The sequence below is a fragment of the Sciurus carolinensis genome, chromosome 12, assembly GCF_902686445.1.
Source record: "Sciurus carolinensis chromosome 12, mSciCar1.2, whole genome shotgun sequence".
NCBI classification, from domain to species: Eukaryota; Metazoa; Chordata; class Mammalia; order Rodentia; family Sciuridae; genus Sciurus; species Sciurus carolinensis.
In genome coordinates, this window is record NC_062224.1 from 12,121,806 (window position 1) to 12,129,106 (window position 7,301).

General features: G+C 39.8%; 1 pseudogene; it reads right to left on the minus strand.

The window, feature by feature from the left end:
- Positions 1 to 465: 465 nt before the first annotated feature.
- On the minus strand, positions 466 to 2,094 carry LOC124961962 (carbonic anhydrase 14-like; annotated as a pseudogene).
- Between the last annotated feature and the right edge of the window lie 5,207 nt (positions 2,095 to 7,301).

Consider the following 7,301-nt stretch of genomic DNA (forward strand, 5'->3'; position numbering starts at 1 on the left):
GTCAGCAGCCAGGTCAGACCCTGAGCATAATTGCCATCTCTTATTTATTTCCTTCTTTCTACACCATGACCAGGTGTCCAATTTTTCTGTCCTCCAGTTCTTTTGCCCTTGGGAAAGAGAAGAGTCTAAGATTAGTGTTACTGTCTTGGTGGGTGGGTTTTTATCTCTGCTGGGTGATTCCTTAGTGACAACAAGGGTTAGATCTTAGTGCCCAGTTTAGGTAGGGATCTGGTGATGTAAATGTGATCAAGGAGTAGAGTGGGTTGTTCATTAAGGGGCAAGGCATGGTTTTCCTTGAGCCATAAAGGATGACCACAGACTGAATGGTGAATGTGTTGTAGAGAAAACTGTGTGTAGAAAAGAAGGCCAGTACACAAGAATGAGGAGTGAGCAAGAAACGAGTGAAAAGAGATCAGTGGTTAGGGTATTTCTGGAGGTAGGGTGCCTGAGTCTTTTGTTTCAGCTTTATAGACCCAGAGACACAGTGATAGGAAAAGTGAAGCAGAGTTTTTGGAAAGTTATAGGACTATAAGAAGTTACTTGTTTATGGTGACACTGAAGGGGAATGAAATTCACATTCAGGAAATTTAACCAAAATATGTAGTTGGCATTCTGCGTGGTGGCTCGTGCTGAGGTGAAGACCACACTCTTACGGTTTCCCAGCCTCTTCTTCCGAATCTTTCTAATGATGAAGTAAACAACTAGCAGAAGGCAGAGACAACCAATCAAGATTCCCCCACCTAAACTCAGCATTTCACCTTGGGTGAATGAAGCAAAGACAGTCCGCTGATTGAGAGGCTGGGGGGCCCTATAGTTCTGTATGAGGGGCTTAGAGGGCTCCTCTTCTGTGGAGAACAATGTCTCCTGAATCTTTTCCAGCTGTCCCATTGAAATCTGGGCTCTTTGATTGAAGACTGTCCAGAGCACACTTTGATAGCTGGGAGGAGTTGTGAGTGAGCCATTGTAACGAAAGAATTGTTCCAGCTGTGGGGGGAGCAGCTCTTGCACATTGAAGGGAGGTAATAAAGTCTTCTGATCTTTATGTCTTATTTCATGCAAATGACTCAGAATGTGTTCATAAGCTGGATTCTCAGTCTCACCTACCTCAATTAGGATGCCTAGTACAGCCAGGTACTGAGGCCTCTGGGCAGCCTCACTTAAGCTGCCATAGGAATCAGAGTCATAATGTACCATGTGGAGCTCTGCAACTGTGACTTCACTGTTGATCTGGTGCTCTGACCCCCCTGGGGATCCTTTCTGACCCCAGTGCAGGTGCAGCTGGGCAGCTACATATTTTCAGGGCAGTCCACCCAGATACAGGTTTGGGGGCAGAGAGAGTTGCACTGTGTGGCCATTGTTGTGCAAGTCCAAAGGCTCAGTACCAGGCTGGTCATATCCGTGAGGCTGCAGAGCAGGCAACTCCGAGTCAAATGTCACACTGTCTGTCCTCCAGTGTTTTGTTCTTTTAAGCTCTTTTCACACAAAATGTTCACCCAATGTTTTTCCACATATTATCGAAGCAGGATTTTAATCAAATTGTCTCATTATATCAGTTAACTTGTTCTTACATTTCCATTTTCTGTCAGTTAGCAGTCCTTATTGCAGACCAAAGGCATGGCAGTGTGGTCCTCAGTAACTTGTTTTTATATCACATTAGAAAAATTTCAGACAAGTTCCTCAGTATAGTAGGTATGTGGAGAAAAGAGGGAAAAGAGGACACTTTCAAAGGAGAGAGTTAATCCTCCCAAGAAAGGAGAGGGAGGGCATGCCCCTCCTACCTTCCAGTTTTATTGCGAGTCCCATGTAATATTTCATAGTCCTGCCCAGGTGCAACTCTGGACTGTTGACTGACAATGGGCTTACCTCAGGTTTACAAGTCTGCCTTGTGAATGCCCTTCCTCTGCAGAGGGAAGATATTCAATTCTGGGTGACTTTGTCCCATCACTGACTAATTGAATTTGGACCTTGTTCTTATTTATTGTGGTAGGGGAAATTATTCTAAGCTGCCTGAGTTGGAATCTGGTTTTATTGCTTTGATGAACAAATTTAACCAAATATCACCTGAAGAATACATACCAAAGGTTTTTCAAACATGTCATCATGAGTCTTTGACCAAATTCTTGATTTTTGGCACAATTTGAAGTCTAAGTTTTATTTTTTAAAAAAATTCTGCTTCTTTTTTGTTTTTATATTGACATTATCCTTTAGTAGAATTAGAAGTCTTTTATCTTGACCATTGCATGTAGAAGTCACATTTATTACAACCAGGGGAAACTGCTGGACTTCTGCAAATCAAAGCACATTGTTCTGGTTACCTATGGTGCCCATGGAACTCCAGGAGACAATGGAGGGTAATGAGAACCTCAGGGAGTTTCTCAAAAATGCCATTTGTGAATAAACTATCATCCTACAAGACTCAGATTTTAGAAGATAACTCTCTAATTATCCTGAGAGAAGGGAAAATTTATACTTCTGAGAAGATCCCATAAAACACTGAGGCTGCTAGTGCAGGCACTCTTTTTGAGGATACCGCTTTAGATGGTCCAAATAGACTTTGGTCTGTTCTGTGAATGAGTTTAGTGGTGCTTCCCTCTAATCCATTGACTTAGAAGGTTGAAATAGAAAGACTGCAAACTTGAGGCCAGCCTCAGAATCTTAGTGAGATCTTGTGTCAAAATAAAAATAAAAGGGGCCAGGCATAATATTCCAAGGTAGAATGCCATTGGATTCAACCCTCAGTAACCTGAAGTTCCCCAAAAGAGAAATGAATAAAAATCTGCTGTCTAACTTGGCCTCAGGACTTCTACATCTCTATTTTCTTCCAGGGTTGATCTGAGTTCCCCAGTTCTCTTGGATGGACCAATTCATGGTGCCTTGACTGTTGAGAGCAGGGTGGTATCTGTGCTGCTAACTGTCTCAAGGACAAACAGGACTGCTGGGCCCCTGTGCTTACCAAGGTTGTTAAGAGATATTTGTCCAAGGAATGTGCGGTTGCCTGGAGACCTTATCCATCAAGGACGGGAGTGGGGCTTAGCCCCGACTCATCTCCTACATAGTTCACCCCTTCCCTCCTCCCTTCTTCCACCAGGACCGTTCAGTTCTGACAGGACCCAATGAAAATCAAATAGATTGGCCGGACCCAACCAGAGGAGGTTTAGCTGTTCAAATGTTAACCAATTAAAAGAACACTGTAAAACTGCTTGCCTTTGATTATAAAAACCCTGCTGACAAGGGCTCGGGGCCTCTCTTAGCGTCACTGGTTAAGGACGCAGAGGACCGGGTTCGAACTTGCTAATAAATGACTCTTTGCTGCTTGCATTGATCGTGGTCTCTGGTGGTCTCTGTGGGGTCTCGAGCCTTTGGGCACAACATATGGGGCTCGTCCGGGATCCCCAAGCCCACCTAGACACCTGATCATAGAGTCATAAGTGACACCTTCATCCGGTGAGTAAGGCATTGCCGTGTGTTTTCTGGTCTGAATTGCCTGCAGGTTCTGGTTCTGGGCTGGCATAGTCCTGGTGGACGCACTATAGGACCCCAGCAGGGTCTCGGGAGATGTCCCCTCGACCCGTCGGGCGACTTGTCACATCTGGTGACTTTTGTCACATCTGAGCAGTTTGTGCTGCATTCTGGCGATTCGTCGCATCTTGTGACTTTTGTCACATCTGAGCAGTTTGTGCTGCATTCTGGCGATTCGTCGCATCTTGTGACTTTTGTCACATCTGAGCAGTTTGTGCTGCATTCTGGCGATTCATCGCATCTGGTGACTTTGTCACATCTGAGCAGATTTTGCGCTGCATCTGAGCAGATTTTGCACTGCATCTGGGCAATTCTGTTGCATTTGGGTGACTCTCACATCTGGGCAGCTTTTGCACAGCATCTGGGCAGCTTCTGTGCTGCATTCGGGTGACTTGTCACATCTGGTTAACTCTTTGTCCCATTTGGGCATTGTGTTGTGCCTGGGCAACTCCTTGATATAATTGGAAATTGTTTGTTTTTGTTGACAAAGTACCAGCTAGCCAATTTTTGATTTAGCATGCTATGTGTCTGTCTGTTTGTGTATTGTACTATATGGTCTTTACTCTTGCCTTCTATTAAATTCTTCATTGTGTTAATCCAATCTTAGGCTTAGGGATACTCATTGCAGGGTACTTTGCAGTCCTTCTCCTTGTTCCTGAGAGATTTATTTACTCCAATCCCCCTAGGCAGAGAGCTCAGCAGCTCCATTCCTCAAAAATTGTAAGAAATAATGTTTTGTGATTTTCTGCATTCAAACCTAACCTGATTTCTCAACCAGGAAAAAAAAGGGTTAAAAGAGTCCTGGGTGATCCTCCCTCCCCCCTGCCTGGCCTTGCTGAAGCCTGCATTGGAATGTAGGCTGCAGCAGTCTCAGCGGGAAAGGGGAGTAACCTGAAGATAAAAAAAAAAAAAAAAAAAAAAAAAGGTGTTCGTTTTAAACTCCTGGGCCGCTACACAGAACTAACTCATTCTCTAGGATTCTTGTTTTGTTTTGTTTTTTCTCTAATGCTGTATTTTTGAGCTCATAATTTTGATCCTGCATACCTAGGTTAATGATTTTTTTTTATCAGTTCTATTTTTATTCAACTAGAGTTTTTGAACATCTGTTACATTGCAATGGAGATTCACCTATAAAGTTACAAGGCCTTTGATTTTGTATTATTTGTATGTCGTGCTAATGTCATGTTTTGTCTGTATCAAAACTGAGCGCTCCTAAAATTAAAATTTAAAAATGGATCCAAATACTTTTATTCACGTGATTTAAAAAGGTTCAATTTAAATTGGGTAAACTAATAAAAGTAAAATATCTTTAGAAATAACTTGCAAGTCTCCAGGTGGTCAAACTAATGAAATGTTGATGTTAAACAATGTCTAATATCACTTGTTTCTAGGACTTTTCTTCAACAGGAAAGAGACAGCAAATACTGTTCAGGACACTTGTCTGATATCTTGGTTTTTACAGAATAAGTGAATTAGAGTTAACATGTATGGGATTACTCAAATGTGTTTGTTGGTGACATCTGATTAATTTGCAAAGTTAAAATGTTCATTGTTAAATAACATCAAGTACTTTTAACTCCTTAAATTACATGGGGTAACATACTTAAACATTATTGGTGTTTTCATAAGTTGGTAAATTAAAAAGAGTTTAAAATTGCTTTGTGTCATTACTAAAAACAAGGTTATTAAAAGTTATGTTCTAACAGATAAAACCTCAACTCGGAGGGTGAGTGTTCCATCTGCTCCCTTACCACTTCCCCCTGCTCCCCCTCCAGTTCTGCTAAGCTTCAAGGAGCTCTTAGATTTGGATTTAGAGCTACCATCTCCCCTTTCACTGTGTTTCAATTAGAGTACTATAAACCACAAAGTATTTTATCTTGTTAAATCGGAGTAATTTGTCTAAATTCAAAAATTTCATAAGAGTTGTTTCAGAATGTGGACAAAAAGGGGTCAACAGATAGGAAAGAGAAAAATAAAAGGTTCTGGGTTTAAAAATATATTTAATAAAAAGAAAAAAAATGTTTCTGGGTAAGAAAGTGCCTGTGTGATGGAACACATGAGGGTCTAAGTAAGTGCTAAGAAAGTCTGTGTGTAAGTAAAGGGCAAGTTTCAACAAGTCTGTGTGTAACTAAGTTGGTTGTGTGTATGTGAGACAGCTAAAGCTATTTAAGGTGTTTCCTAAGGTGAAATACTAATGTTCTGATATAAGCCAAAGTTTAATCTATATGGTAAAATGACATGGTAAAATAACAAGGATTTCTTAGAAACACTAATTTACTCTTAACTTTGTGTCTATTAAGTTTTATTCTTTAAAACAATTAGTCTTAAAAATTGGGGTTTATACAATTATGGTTAAACAACTGTTAAGAGTATTGTACTATGTTACAGAGTCTAAATTTTTCTTTAAAAACTAAATTTAGTAAGATTAAAGTGTCAAGGTAATCGTAAAATGGTCACTCCTTGTATATTAAATGTATTCATATTTTCCAGGTATACAAGTTTTTTTAAGCAGGAAATTTGTCAAGCTGCTATTCTCCAGAATAAACTTGTCTGTACTGGTAATATTAAACTTAAAGAGTACATTTTATTGGGGATTTATTTCTATCATTTAATGTTCTATTATGGGACATATTATCAGTAAGGTATATGTAAAATTGGTTACTTATTTCACTGAGATAAAAATTTAAATGTAAATGTATATCTAAGAGTTAGTGACAGCCTGATTTGTTTAACGGTTCACATTGTAAAAGGTAAAAACATATTGCTACACAAAAAAAAAGTTAAAAGCTCTCTCAGCCTTTCTTTGATTGATTCCTGTTCTGGATATAATGTTAGACTGTGTTAACTAATATTCATAGGGACTCAGAAATCAATATATGTAAACTTCTTAAAATGACATTTAAGAAAAAGTATAATGTACAATAGCAAAAATGGGACAACAATGACTGAGATTGGGGTCCCTGACTTCATGACTGTAGCATGTCTGGTACCTGGGAGTGTTCCTGTGTAGGAGCACAAGATGCCTAACTGCTGTGGCAGTAACCTCCCTGGGGAGGCTCTGTACAGGAGTCCTATCAGCTCTTACATTGATCTCAGGCACACAGTTCTTGGGCAGAAAGAAATTGTTTTGCTAGATAGCCAGTGTTTCATCAGTTCCCTTCTCTAGTTCCTGCCCACCTTACAGTAACTTTGGACAGTGGACTTCTTTGAGAGCTACACGGGGTTCCTAACATTGCACTTTGCAGTTTTGGGAAAAAGTTATGTAGATGTTCTAGTCTCTGTAACTTTCCTGAAAACAAAGAATAATGCTTACATAGCCTTTAACCTAATAATAAGACATGTATAAATGTTGCTAACATAACTCTTTAGATCTGCATTTCCATCAGAGAACAGAGCTCCATCTGATCTCAGCTTAATCTTCAAAATCGGTGTTTATAAACCTTTATTTTCTAATACTCCTTTGACCCACTGAACTTAAAAATTTGGTCATGCTGGTCATGGCAAAAGGGACAAAAATTAGTTTTAGGATTAGAACATTTTACTTAAGACTTGTGAAGAGCCCTGCCTTACCTGAGATAAGGCTCTGCCTCACCCTGCTACATGTTAGAATGACTCCAAAGTAAGTCAGGCTTTAACTCATTTAAAGTTGTGCTCAAAAGTTTGATGTTTGTTGTAAAGATTACTGTGATCTCAAACAGGGTATATAATGTAGAACTCAGCCAAAATTCAAGATAACTATTATACAAGCTAAATATGTTTTTACTCTTGCTAATTTCACTGTG